Genomic DNA, 15,330 nt, shown 5'->3' with positions numbered 1-15,330 from the left:
ATGATGCTGTTATTAGAGCTCCTTGGCCTGACACCATCTATATGCCCAATACAATGACAAGCTGTCCGCATGCATGACTATTGTCTGGACCCGTGCATTCGGCTAGGATGGGGTGGCCATGTTGTTTATGTTCACATACTGATGCTACTGAAACTAGGGACCTAAAGATTCATTTAAATTCAAATCCCCGGAAAACTTTGAGAAACAATTCGTTTTATCAGATTTCTAAATGTTTACTTTAAAAATAAAGAGCTTCTCGTAGCCACAGCAATATTTAAAGGCAGGGTATCTCATGCAAGTCATTTGTCCTATGGTGACATGTGGAAGTATTATCATTGTTAACTATTTCTTCAAAGGACCGATACAGACGTAGATTTAGATATACATATACATGTTTCTGTTTATTGCTTTGGTTAGGTTTGTTAAGTGATCTGATTTTCACACCAAGACTCTTGGAAGAATCATAGCATGATACAGCTGAATAAAAGGACTTTGGGGTTAACTGGCCTAATTCCTCTGTTTGGCAGGTTAGGAATCTGAAGTCATGGAGGCTGGAACTCCCAAGGTAACACAGCTGGGTGGTCTAGAATCCAAATCTCCTAACTCACTTTCTTTCTTTCTTAAAATAAAAAAAAAAAGGAAGACAAATGTTTTCACAAATAATACCCATATGAATTTTTGTTACTAAAAATCAAATGATAAGGAAAAAGCCATAGTTTTCCTTGACCACCATCCTAATCCCAGCATTTTCACCAGGATTAAGCACATTTATCAACTGGTATATCTACTCTGGACTTTTTGATGAATGCTGCACACACATACATATGTGTGTGTGTATATATATTACACACACGTACACAGATTTACATGTAGAAATGTGGGTTTAGAAAGGTATGGCTTTGTTTTGTAGTTTTTTTAAAAAAACAAATATTATACTGTAGATTTTGTTCTTCAGTGTTTTTCTGGATCCACACGTATCTACCCCATTCTTTTAAACTCTTGGTTAATTTTTTGTAATATGGTAAGCAGTGGTAGATGATGGACAGTTAGCTTGTTTTCATTTTCCCTCCAGTACAAACAGTGTTTTGACACAATGTTTCTCAAAGTTTTGTGAGCATCAGAATCCCCTGAGGGGCTTTTTAAAAAAGAGTTTTGGGACCCATCTCCACATACTCTGATTAATTCATTCTGAAGTGAAACCCCCACTCCATTTCCTACAAGCTTTCAGGGGATGTATATGCTAGTACAAGAACCTTACTTTGAGTTGTATAGCTGTTATGGATATCAATACATAGACTTCTTGTATACTTGTGAATGGTTTTGCATGGGTAGCCAGTGGGAGGGAAAGATTTGCTGGGTCATGGGGTGTGTGCATTTTAAATTTATGGACACTAAGAAATTATCCTCCGAAGTGGCTATACTGATTACAATCACCCTAGCAGTGTATGAAGTATGAACATCCTTGTTTCCCCAATTCTTTTTTTTGGTGGGAATGGCCTCTTGCTTTTCCCTGACTACCAATGAGTTTTATCATCATTTCTAACTATACAGGGCATCTGAATCTCCAATTCTGTGAATTGCATATTCATACCCTGAGCGTGTTTTTAAAATAAGTTATTTGTTTTTCTCATTTATTTATAGCAATTTTAAAATAAATATTTCATATATTAAACCCTTGCCTGTTTTATATGTCTGAAAATGTTTGTTTTTTCCAGTTCTCTTTCCTCAACAACATAGTTATTACTTCCCTCCTAATTTTATAATGTTACCTGAATGGTACAGGTCCCTCTGAGGATCATAAAAATTCCAGAATAAAACATTATTTTCCTTTTGGACCCTCAGCTCACACCCTGTGCCTGTATTGCTGAATGCTGGCTAGTGATCAACAAATTGTGGAGAACCCAAGAAAGGGAATAGGTTGGAGACTTCCCCAACCCCCTTTAGCCAAGGATATTCCACTGTGGGGGAGCACCCCACATTAACTAAGGAATAAGACTCACATATGGAATTGAAATAAAGCAACCTCCATTTTGTCAAAAAGGAATTTCTGTAAGCTCCTGAGTAAAAGTTCTTCTAAGCCACTTTGACATAGGATTATTCTCTTTTGACATATTATAAACATTAAAGAAAATTTAATGCCCATCTGGACAGTTAGTTTTTGCCAATTGCTACCACCACCAGCTGCAAAACTACACTGACTACAAGCCATCCAGCTGCCATGCATACTCCGTGCCAAGAGAGAGCAAGCTGCCAACACTGCTTCAAGTGGCTGGGCTGGTTTGCAGCCAGGATTTGAGGGAGGATGTGCAGTGAAACACAGTAGCCAGGACTCGGATTTTCAATGAGTGTTATTTGTGTTTGCTTTTTTTCTGGTCATCTACTGTGGGAGGCTGCTGGGGACACCATCCCTTTCCTGGAAATGGCAGCAAAACATGTTGATCCTTCTTCCTCTGCCTTTTATGTACTTTCTGGCATCCTTTGCATTCACATTCTGCTTACACGCCATCATTAGCTGGAACCGCCTGGAGCTGCAGAAAATGGTGTCATCTCTCCAAGACTGGGTTTCCCCAAGCTCCTAACTCTCTCCCCATCTCTAGTGGCACCCCTCTCCTTGGATTTTTTTTTCCTATTTGTTTGGCATTTATTTTCTCACAAAATAGCAAAGAGAAACTGCTTCCCCGGCTCGTGTTTTCCTAGAAGGGTTCTTATATTTGTGTACTTGGGTCCAAGCACTCCTGTGTTATGGACTTTTCCCCTCAACAAAGAGGAGGTTCTTCTTCCTTCCTTTTAGGCACAGTTCATTTTCCAGTTTAGGAGATAAATTCTCCATTGACCTCTGTAGTAGATTGCATTAGTGTTTGCCAATTATTCTATTTTCTCTCTTTGTCATGTTCTTTGTGGGAGGTTAGATTATTCATGCCCTGGTTGTTGAAGTCAGGAGAAACCACGTGATTCACTTTGGCCAATATAATGTGGGCAGAAGTGATGTGTGTGACTTTCATGCAGTAGTTTCGAGAGACAGCTTCTGGTTTGAAATTCCTCTTTCCCTCTGCCAGAAGAATAGCCATGTCCAGATGGAGACTGCTCCATCAGTCTGGGCTTTGGAATGACGAGGACATTAAACAGGGCCGCAGCTGACCCTGGATGCATGTGCAACATGGGTAAAAATAAAACTGAGTTGTTGAAAGTCACGGAGATATTTGGAATTATTTGTTACTGCAGCATAACCTAACCCATTGTGACAGATACAACCTCCTTTCCTTTGTAGATCTACAATAAAATATTCTAATCAACATATTGAGGCTACATAGTAGAACATGAAATGGGAGATTTAGGAAAGTTATCCTTAAAACTAGGCAGTGCTGCTTGCCTGCTAATGTGTATTTGGCCAGGTTAACATAGGACTTTAGAGAGTGAAAAATTGTAGGGCTCTTAGAGCTCTTCTAATTAAGTCACTGTGTTTTGCAGTTGAGGAAATTGAGGCTCAAAATGTGAAGTGAAACTCTTCAGTCATCCCTCTGGCTGGTGAAAGAACACGGCCCAGAGAGGAGGATGCCAGGCTCCCACCCCCACGCCCTTTCACCCACACCTTCTCCTGAAGTGTTAACTTAGTTAGCATTGAAGAAAAGATTCATAAATAAGTTGAGAAGATTCTTAAATAAAATTGTTCTATCATTTTATTTAAAGTATGTCTGACAAGCTTAATCACATTTTCACCTATCCCCTTTAAATCTGGATTGTCTCCCATTACCTGTACTACTGTTCATGTAGAGGACACCACATATTACCCCAATGAAATGCATATTTAGAGAAGTAAATTTATTTTAAAAGACAAGTATAAGACTTTTCTTTTAGTCACTTTTCCCATATACCCATATTCACAATCCTCTTCGTTTTACTATACAGTTGAGAGTTGACTCTGTGTAATTATTTTGCCAAATCAGTTAAGCCTAATTTTATTTTAGAACATTTAAAGCGGTCAACTCACTTCCCAGAGAGCCCTCTTATTCTGTATATTATTACTGCTTCATAATAATAGAAGCTAATATTTATATCATACTTACCATTAGCAAAGTGCTGTTCAAATGCTTTACATCTCTTTAAATGCTTAATCCTCACAGCAAATATGTATTATCATCCCTTATTTACAGATGAGGAAATGGTGGCACAGAAAAGTTCAGTAATTTACCCAAGTTCACACCATTAGGGAGTGGCAAAGCTGGGATTTGAACCTGGGCAGCATAGTAATGCTGTTCCTGGAATGACTGTGACGATGATAATGATAAAAGTAACAATAACAGCAGCAACCACCTTGCAAGTATTAAGATACTGTCATGTGTAAGGACTATGTACCATTTTGTGTTCATCATTTGTAATCCCTAAACTGTGTGTTTTATTAATTTAGAAAATTGAGGCTTAAAGACATGAAGTGACTTGCCCAAGATAACATAAATGGTGAACCTAGAGTGCAAGGCTAGATGCACCTGCCCTGCAAGTCTGACCTTCCCTTACCTTGCCATTCTGCCTTTCATGTCTTCTCCACAAGATGCAGTGAGATAGACTGAAGGAGCTGCTTTTAACTGAGCAAATTTGTATTGCTTTATGTGTCAAGTACACTGGGTAGCTTAATAGTGAGGTCCCTGTCAATGAAAATGTAGACTCTAGACAGAACAGATAGAAATCTACTTATCAAGCCAGTGATGAGGGGGATACAGGCATCAGATGGACGTATGAACCGAGTACCCAGTAATGTTCACTCTTGCCTTAAGCTTCCATGAGGCTAGAATCCTTACTGCCTTTCTCTGGAAGAGTTGTAACCATTTCTCCTCTTTTGGAGATGTGAAATTGAGGTTCAGAGCAGCAGAGCGCTTCAGGCTGCTTAACTCTGAAGTTACTTGTGGGGCTGGTAGTAAAACTTGGGTCCTTTAACTCAGAGATTACACTCTACATGATGGATTTCACAGTTTTGACCATCTGGTAAAGTCGTTTGCAGAGATTTCCAAAGCTTGACTGGAATTTTCTACCGCTAAAAGTGTTTAAACTGTTATTCAAAAGAAATGTTAGAAACATATATATAGTTTAAAATTATGTGTGTATTTTACTATTTAATTAACGACAACTAAGGAAGCAGCTACAGAAGGATAAGGACTCACTTTGTAAATCACTGCGTAACTGAACTGCAAGGCGCGGTCGGTCATGAGGCTCCAAAGTCCCCAATCTGTGAACAAGGTTCACAGGGTTCACTCTTGTGGGAAGAGTCTGCCCTTGTTTTGACCCCCACACCTCTAGGGTGGGAGTGGGCAGAAAAAGTTTAAAGCCCTGGAGACTCTCTAGGAAACAACTTGTATCAGTTAAGATACAGCTTAAAACAACAACTTAAATAAGATGGAAGTTCTCCCTTTCTTGCATGCTAGTCCAGGCATCAGTGTTCCTGGTCTGGTGTGGCGGCCTCCTAGTGTTAAAGACAAGACTCCTCCCATCTACAGGGCCACCAGCCCTGATATGCTGCCTCTAACCCATCCTCCAAAGTTCTTGCCATCACTTTCACAGTTCAGCCTCTGGACATGGACAAAGGTGCTAGGAGGGGGCGTGCCACTTCCCTCCAGGGCATGATCTGGAAGCTTCACACTTTCCTTCTGTTCCTCCCATGACCCACAACTTGGCCCCATGGCCACACTCAACTCCAAAAGAAGCTGGAAAATAGAGGTCGTGTTCTGGGTGTCCGAGTGCCCAGCTACAAACTGTATTATTTACAGAGGAAGGGAAGGATGAATTGTGGGGGACAATTTTCAGGCTGTGCCACACGTCCGCTGTCTCTGCTGCTTTCTCTCTCCATGTCCATGAGAAGAGCCTGAGGCCCTGCTCTATCATAGCCTGGCCAAGTCACTGGCGTGCCTGCCTGTAGGACTGCTTTTACATCCTCTAGATAAAGGCCCAGGGAGTCTTGGAGGGGCAATATCTCCAGGGAAACACAATATTCATTAACAAATCACTCATTAATGTAGCTTTATTGATAACTATAGAAAGATTCCATCATAATCCACAGTAAGAGTGTTAAATTCACTTTTCCCTTCTCCCTGGTTTTCTATCCTCAGATCCTTGGAGGAGCTTCTCATCAGCTACTCCTCTCCCCACAAATAATCTCTGAATATTCACCCTCAAATGGACTTCTCTCTGACCTACCTCTTCATTTTTTAGTTATGTATTTTAACTTAAGCTATCTCCCTGTAAGGAAGCATCTCTCCTTTTGAAGGGCAACAAACCGAAGGGGAGAGGGTAAATACAGGCGTCCCTTTTCCAGCTGGGGATGGGAGTAGAAGTGAAAGCTGCCAGGAATTCCCGGTGACAGTGACCGCGCTTGTTCCATCACACTGGGCTCCCCATGTGTATTCTCCAGTCATGTCCCACATGGAGGTAGCCAACATAATTAAAAATATATATAAATCAGGATAATGTCATTCCTCAGCTTCAAGTACTTTGGTGGGCTTCTCACTGTACCTGAGGGAAATGCACCATCCTCGGCAGGGCAGCCAGGCTCCTGTGTGGTGTGGCCCTGTCCCACATCTGCCTGCCATCCCCTGCTGCATCTCCTCTCGATCTTCCTGCCTCCAGCCTCACACCTGCTGCCACCTCATCTGAAATGCTCTCCTGCAGCTTGGGAAACTTCTATTTGTTTTTCAGTTTCTCTAAAATGTTGGCTTTTTGGAGATGCCTTTCCTGATCTCATACACCACAATAAAACAGGGTTATTTCCCCTAATGGGACACAGCAGCTATCACCACATACCTTTATATATGTGTCTTTATTTAATGGTTGAATCTGTCACTAGAGTGTAAGCTTCAAGAAGGCAAGGCCCCGTTTCACTCCCCACCATGTGCCCATGGCTTAAGCACTGCTGGAGGATGAAAGTCTCCCTATAAGCTTCTTACTTACTTGTGGCACTCATCAATGAGACAGACCAATTAGATACACTGCTGTGTCAGATGAGAAAACCTAAGCTCACCCTTTCTTAAGGCTTGCTAAGCCCCAATCACTTTCATGTCTCATATACTTCTCTCTCTCTCTCTCATTCTGTATATCTCCAATTTAGTTGAAGACCTGAATACACACACACACACACACACACACACACAATATATATATGTATATACTGAGAGCAAGAGAGAGACACAGAGACAGACATTACATTTAAGGAATTGGCTCACATGATTATGGGGGCTGGCAAGTCCAAATTCTGCAGGTTGGGGAAGAGTTGATGCTTCGGTTCAAGTCCAAGGGCATCTCCTGGCCAAATTCCCTCCTGCTCTGAGGACGACAGTCTATTGTTCTATTCAGGCCTTTGACTGATTGGCCGAGGCTCACCTACATGATGGATGCAATCTCCTTTACTCAAAGTCCACTGACTTAAATATAAATCCCATCCAAAAACACCCTCATAGAAACACCCCAACTAATGTTTGACCACATATCTGGGCTCTGCAGCCAAGCCAAGTGAACTCATAAAATTAACCAGCACAGGGTGTAGATTTGTTCCACTCAGGGAAGAAAAAGTTTCAATGTTCTTTTGAAAACAAGGATGGTCCCCAAACAAAGAACCTAAGTAGTAACTGGAAATGCTGTGGGGTGGAGAAGGGGGGGGGGCAGCCTCAGCTCCAGGGAGGGTTGGCTGTGCCCAAAAGTCGAGGCATCATTGAAGGAGGCAGAAGGAGACAGGTGAGAAGGAATCACAGGGGAGGAGGCTGGGGGGAAATAAGGAGAGAGAGAAGAAGCTCTCTGGGTTTCCATACTGCCTCTGGGCGCATCGCTCTCTGACTGTCTGTGGACAGTCAGCCTGCCCCCTCCCTTCCTCCATATTTAGTGATCCACCCGTGGCTCCCTGCCACGGTTTATTTGGAAGCAATAGATAAATGTCAGCACTTAGAAGCTATGAAACGTCCTAACTGCCCCCCCAAGACTAATAAACATAAAAAAAAATCCTGATTCAGGCAGCCTGATGGGCTCATTGGTGAGAGGGAGATAAAGTTTCCCTTCAGGACATTTATAATTTACATAATAAAAAGCTTTTCACCTTCTAGTCAAGGAGCAAAATTAATTACCATGGCCCTGTTACCTTGCGGAACAATTTTTGCTTAAACTGGCAGGAATAGTTTGTGAACTCTCAAATGAGGGGTGGGGGTGGGGGGGATGTTAGCATAAGTCGGGGAGAGAGAAGGGAAGAGAGGCACCCTACAACTCACTTTACAGTGTTCTGGAATGGGCTTGTGGGGAGTGGGGGTGCTCTGCCTTTAACAAAGACGGCTGCGCCTGACCTGTCCTTCCAATCCATTCCCCACCAAATAATGCACTAATGATAATAGACTCAGGCAATCTGAGGCTCTGTAATCACCTCCCCTCGGACAGATGTTGAATGGACAGTCACCAGAAGGGTGGGCTCGATCAGAGCCTTCAGTCATGTCTTGTCCTCTTGTCTTTTGGGCATCGTTTCAAATAACAAATAGAAAAGCTGGTGTTCCTGTGCCTCTGGTTCTGAAGATATATGGACAACCTCAAAGTCCTCTGATTAGGGAGCCATATTTGATATCCATACAAGGTCTCTCGTTCCAAATTCATTGAGCTCTTCAGAGAGCTGACAGCATTAGCCTAATATCATTAATTATCACCACACTCCTGTGAGGGAAGCAGGTGGCCCACATTATTTCGCTATTTTGCAGATGGAGAGACAGAGGCGAAGGGAGGTTAAGTGTTGCATCCACTTTCCACTGATGAGCTGGGAATATAATCCAGTCTCAGGTCCACAAGGTTATAAGGTCTCTCGATAGATGGGGGAGGTCCAACTGAGGGTCTTTGGAAAGCAGGTAGGAGCTGTGAAGGTGACGATGGCAAGTCAAAGCCCCCGCTCTTATGAAAAGGGAACAATTATTGCTTTAACATTCCTTCTTAGCTATAGCAATTATAATATGACACAGTATTATAAAAGGAAACAGGAAAGGATGGCGTGGCAAAATTATATTTTTCATCTCCTTTAAGCCTGGATTCCTATCTTAGATAAAAAGAATATCAACAGACAAGTAAGGTAGCTGCTTTTATTCAAAAGTTCAGAATTTTGTGGGGAGAGCAGGATGTGTGGACAGAGTCCACCCCATGGAAAGCCATCCATGGCGGAGTCCTCAGGGCCCCTACCTGGCTCTGATTCATTTTGGCTTCTACGCTGCCTCCCCAGATTTGCATTTTCTTGGTGTTTTCTAGAACCTGGTGTCCTCAAAGCTGCAGAGCATCCATATTTCTTTCTCTTCAGGTAATGATTAAGTTAAGGTCCTCTTAGAACCAGTTAGGCTGGGGAAGGGGGCAAAAATAAGTTCAGTCAAGTTGGAAACAACCTTTTCCCACCCGACTTTTGGTGAGTTGTATTATGAACAAACTGACCAATGGGAATGACAAGATTGAGATATAGAGGAACTGAGATTTGCAATGTCATTTTATATTTATTTATTTATTTATTTATTTATTTATTTATTTAAGACAAGGTTTCTTTCTGTCACCCAGGCTGGAGTGCAGTGGTGAGATAATAGCTCATTGCAGCCTCCACTTCCCAGGCTCTAGCAATCCTCCCACCTCAGCCTCCTGAGTAGCTGGGACTACAGGCACATACCACCAAGCTTGGCTAATTTTTGTATTTTTTATAAAGAAGAGATCTCGTCATGTTGCCCAGGCTGGTCTTTTTGATGTGAGTATAAGATGGAAGCTGTAGATAACTGAATTATGAATCTACACTGGAAAATATCATGTAATGTTTCTGGTGGAAACCACACAATGCTCATTCGTGTCTTCAGAGACAGTAGAACCTAGTGAGGGAGAACTTGGGCTGCATGGCTACATCGTGAGCCCAGCTCAGCTGTGCCTGCTGGGTGCCCGTAGGCAGCTCTCTCATCTGTAAAGCGAGTACTACGAAAACATGTGCCTTCTAGAGTTTTTGTGAGGACTCAGTGAATCAGTCCATGCAAAATGAGTAAGACAGTGCCTAGTACATAGTAAACACTCAAATAAATGTTAATACTTTCCATTCATAATAGCTTGCATATACTCTTTTTTTTAGGGGGAGAGGGAGAATTTATTTCATATGTGATTTAATCAACAAGTAACTAGTCTTATTTGCAAAGATGATCAGAACAGTGAGTTCAGTTGTGTCATAATCTGGTTATTGGCTGGTAGGTTAGTAGTCCAATTGAGTTGATTGTATAGTAAAAAGATATTGCTACCAACTTTTTGCAAAACAGTCAATTTAGTCCTTCTAAATTCAGTTCATAGAGACCTCACTACCATGATTTCCTTTACCCATGTATTTATTCCTACACATCTATTCATTCAAAAACCATTAAGCATCTGCTATGGGAGACAAAGATACATGCAACCTGTCTCCCCCCTCAGGAAGTCCTAGGCTGGGGAAGAGACAGGCAGGTCACACATGTGGAGTGATTGTGAGAAGGGCCAGGTGTGTGCGCCAGGTGATGAAGAGGCTCCTTCCATTAGGAGACAATGTCTAGTGGGCTTGATAGAGAAGTGGGAGTTAGCCAGGAAAGAAAGAGCACTTCAGCCGGGGGAAAAGCAGGCTGCTCCCAATACAGAACAGGTGAGTCTGGATTGGCAGGCGCTTGGGTGGAGGGACTGAGAGAGGCCAGTTTCTGCAAGGCCTCCTGTGCCCTGGGGAGTCTGGACTGCACCTTGTGGGCCAGAGGGTTTGGGAGGCAGCAGGGGGCAGGAGAGGTGAGCAGGAAGGGGGCAGAGGAACTCCTCAGAATGAACTAGAGACATTTCCAGCTCCCCTCTCTCACATCATGTCAGAATCCAGAGGGATGAAGGGCGGTTCCTGTAGAATTGGTGCAAAGTATAAAAGTTCCCGGGAGAGATTCTAGTAAATTCCCTTCCCTCCACTCCTTGACCCTTTTGACTACCTTCCTTGGTAATGGAAGTCATGAAAGGATTTAGGTAGGGCAGGACACACTCAGAGGTGCATGTTAGAACTATCGCTGGTAGTGTAGGTAACGGACTGTCTTGCAGATCAGGGACTGATTAGGATAGGATTGATAGTGCAAACTCAGGCAGAGGGGCTCGGCGCTAACTAAGGAGAAACCATTTAGAAAGTGATCTCTCTTTGTGGTGGCCTGGACACAGGGATAAGGGAAGAGGCAGCCTCATCTGGTATCATCAACTAAGGCAGGAACACAGGAGAGGAAGCAGTTTACTTTTTATATGAGGGGCTGGTAAGACTTCCCCATGGACATACTTTGGTAACATAGTTTTCGGGGGAAAAAAAAAAAAGCTGTGTAGTTTAGGAGAGAGTTCTGTCTTAAAATCAGTAGCTCTGTTTTGTAGTCCTAGCTGATCTATCTGAATATGGAAGATGACTTCATCAGAATTTTTTTCTCGAACTCTTTCCGTAGTATGTATAAGGACGATCATGTGCAGGACAGGATGAATGAGTTTCCTTTTCTTATGTGGAGTATATTCTATATACTTTCATACTTTCATTGAATTATTATATTTTTTCAACTATTACACTGCTGTCTTTGACCCTACTTTTTCTTCTTTAAAATTCTTGTTTACATTTCAAAAGTTGACTTTGTTCTGTTTAGCAGGTTAAAGATTGAGGGATAAAGAGGACTGAGGAAAATAAGGACTTTGTAAAAGTAAGTAACAGGATTAAATAGGGAGGGAAAAGAGAAAAATCTAATAATTAGCCATCCAACATTAAATGAAACCTAAAACAGAGGTTCCCAGGCCAAGAAGGGTCTTGGGAAAGGGGAAGAGAAGAGACTGAGTGTACTCGTGTTGATGTTCTTTTCGTGTATAAATTTTAAATCAAATTTGGCTTAGGGTTTCTGGCAATGCAGACTGTGCAGAATGAGCTGGAAAATGGAGACTTCTTGCTTGCTACTTTTAGCTCTCACCATTCTGCTGGTTCAGACGACTTCTCACTGGGTTCAGTGTACGGCAATGAAATGCAAATCATAAACGATGCGAGCTGGCCTCCGGGGAAAAGGGGTCCTGGATCTGATCCAAGGTCTGTAACACAGAGAAAAGACATATTTCTTTGTCACACACAGTAGATTCTCCCCGAGGGTTTTAGTGATGGGAATAAAATGATTGGGAGGGGGGTGGGTGAGTGGTAGTGGAAATCATTACGACGTTCTTCTCTCATATGAAAAACCAAACAGAAACAAACCCTCTGTGAGTGTGAACACAGGCTCGAGGCCTTGCAGCCCTTCTTCACAGCACATTCCATATACCATAGTTATTACTCCAGGCCGCAAAAATGTGTGCGCCCCTATGACCATGCGATAGCCGTATATCCATGTATTTATCATGCGATCTGACCTGGGGTGGGGAAGCTGTCAAGAAAGTTTGAGATGATTTCTCGAACATTTTGAGTTCAGGAAAATCCAGAATATATTTCCTAAGCACTTTCTCTCTGAATATTTAAACCCAAGCGTATTTTGAGGGAAATTTAATCCACATGTTCCTGATTCATTTACACTTAATTCATCAAATTGTTTTGTAAGAGTCATTTGATGTCCAAGGAGCTTTCTGAGGGATTTTGTTTTGTGTGTGTGTGTGTGTTTTAAATAAACCCTCTTCTCTGAAACAGGATATTGCTCATGTCAACACTGGCTGAACAAAATTCACCGGAACCTCACTCTGAATCTGAACTCGCAACCCAAGACATTTAAGGTGGTGGGAGGGGTGAGGGAGGGAAGAGGAGTTAAGAAGGACCTTTGTTTCTCAGAACACAAGGAACATTCTCTCATCTTTAATTATAATGCTGGGGATGGAAGCTTTTCCTTTAATTTTTCGAAGAAAAATAAACGCAAAGGACACCCTGAGCATGAGCAGTCTTAGCCATCTGCTTGTGATTCTTGGTGGTGGTTGTTTTCCATTGTCTCATTCATGAGGGTTCAGGGCCTCTTGCTAGTCTTCAATAGGACCTGAGCCCAGAGCAGAAAGATTACTATTGATTTTCAAAACCAGCTTGACATTTGGTGGCCAAACATCAGTGATTTTTAACAAAGCCTATTGCTTTTAATGCTTCTCAGTCTGGCTCCATCTAAATTCCAGATGCTGACCTCCTCATAGGGCTCAAGGACAAGGGCTTTGACCTCTCTGCATAGTTGGCACCGTGGCATAGACATTAAGCTTTGCCTTGATGATCAGATTGGTTTGATTCTATACAACAAGTCTAAGAGTGGATTGTAACTTGTCACTCTATGACAGAAGGCTAAGTCGATGCAACTTCTCTAACGTAAGTTTCTTGGAATTAAACCCTATTCTATTTTGACCTAAACACATTTGACCCATCCCCCACTAGCCCTGCTGCCACTGTTATGGCTTTGGAGAGGGTGATCTCTGGTATGACACAACAGTCAGAGGAATTCAGAAAGAATGCAAGATGCAAAGGGATGATTAACCACAGCCTTGAGAAATTCTCCTGCTTTAACATAAAACCTTGGGACACTGATGATTACTGATTTTGGTACAGGAAAAAATAAATTATCTTCAAACCCATTTATGAATATGATAAAGGTAATTTCTGGGTTGGTTGACCTTGAAGAAGCAATTTTAATGTCATGTAAAATCTGATCCATGTTGTGGAATCATTTATATTTAATATGTACATTTTACACTTAAGTATAAGTTGGCTTTTAGATGTTTTCAAAAAGCAATGCTTTGAACCCAGGGTAGCAATTTGATTGAGACTTGCTATAGTCAAAGATAAAATAATTACAGGGTAAACTCAGTGTTACTTGGATAAGAGTTCATGCTTGTAACTCCTACCCAAGGTCTCTGATCTGCGTGCAATATGTATTTCACTGTTGCGACCCTGGTTGCTTTTGTCTGAATCAGGGCAATGGAGTCATAAGAAATCAGCCAAGAAGGGTCCTTGTGGAGAAGTTATGGGGAATTTTGTTTGTATTTTTACTGCCAGCACAGAGCTTAAGTGGAAAGTAAGAATGTGAAGCACCTGTGCTTTGCTTTCTGATGGTTAATCTGTACTCCAGACTTTAGAAATCCTAGTTCCTCTCCCTGGCATTGAGATGATGTGTATGAGTGCTATGGGAAAAGACAGACTCAAGTATCTTTTGTCCTTCAACATCTGTACTGGTAAAATGGACTAATGATAATGTTACTCACTTTCTAAGAAATGGGAAAGCAGATAAAAAATGGTTAAAAACAGAAACCTGTCATAGAGTAGGAAAAGTCATCTTGTGAAAAATAAAGAGCCGTGTTAGAATAACATAAAATAAAACAGAATCTTACTTGATTAAAGGTTTTTTAATTAGGGCTTACAATAAAATGTGAGCTCCATGAAGACAGGGATTTTTGCTTATTTTGTTCACTGCAATATCCTAAGTCCCTGGAACAGAGTCCAGCTTGTAATAGGCACTAGTAACCATTTGTTGAATGTAAGGGTGAATCGATAAATACCAGTAAAACTAGGCACCACAGTGAAGTGGCAATCTGCATTTGTCTTTCCTCCTCAGGCAAAGCCATAGACCGACGTGGGGAAAATGGCAGGTAGGCGGAGGGCACCCACAGGACAGTACAGAGTTCTGGGGCCTGGTTCCCCGGTGGACACAGGATGATGCGTCTGGGAGGGCTGCCAGCTGAGAGGCGTGCACAAAGTCACCAGGAGTTCTCTTAGGAAGAATGGAGAGGCCTTGGCGAGGAATGGGCGTTTTCCTGTCTCTTGCCTGTGGCCAAGTTCCAGAGGCTGGGAGAGCAGGCCTAGCTCTAGGAAATCAGCCTTTTACTCCTACCAAGGTTGGGAGATAAAGAAATGAGCTAACATGAGGAGAAATTAGAAATCCTGCTTCAATTCTTAAACTCCAACGTAAGGAAAACAAGTAGTCGTGATTAAGTCACTGAAAAAATATGAAGTTACTTTGGGGATATCACAATGTCAGCCCTAGGGAGTGTGTTAGCCGGCTCTGGCTGCCATAACAGAATACCACAGACTGGGTGGCTTAAATGACAGAAATTTATTTTCGGACGGTTCTGGAGGCTGGAAGCCTGAGATCGAGGTGTTGGCAGGTTTTGTTTCTCCTGAGGCCTCTCTTCCTGACTTGCAGACAGCTACCTTCTCGCTGTATCCTCACGTGGCCTTTTCTCTCTCTCTGTGTGTATGTGTGGGGGAGAGAGAGAGAGAAACAGAGAGCGTGCATGAGAGCACGTGTCTCCTCCTCTTCTTATAACAACACTAGTCCTATCAGATTAGTGCCCCAGTCTTCTGACTTTATTTAATCTTAAGTACCTGCCTAAAGGCCCTATCTTTAAATA

The sequence above is a fragment of the Piliocolobus tephrosceles genome, chromosome 11 (assembly GCF_002776525.5).
Source record: "Piliocolobus tephrosceles isolate RC106 chromosome 11, ASM277652v3, whole genome shotgun sequence".
Lineage (NCBI taxonomy): Eukaryota > Metazoa > Chordata > Mammalia > Primates > Cercopithecidae > Piliocolobus > Piliocolobus tephrosceles.
Note: the sequence above shows the minus strand (reverse complement) of the source record.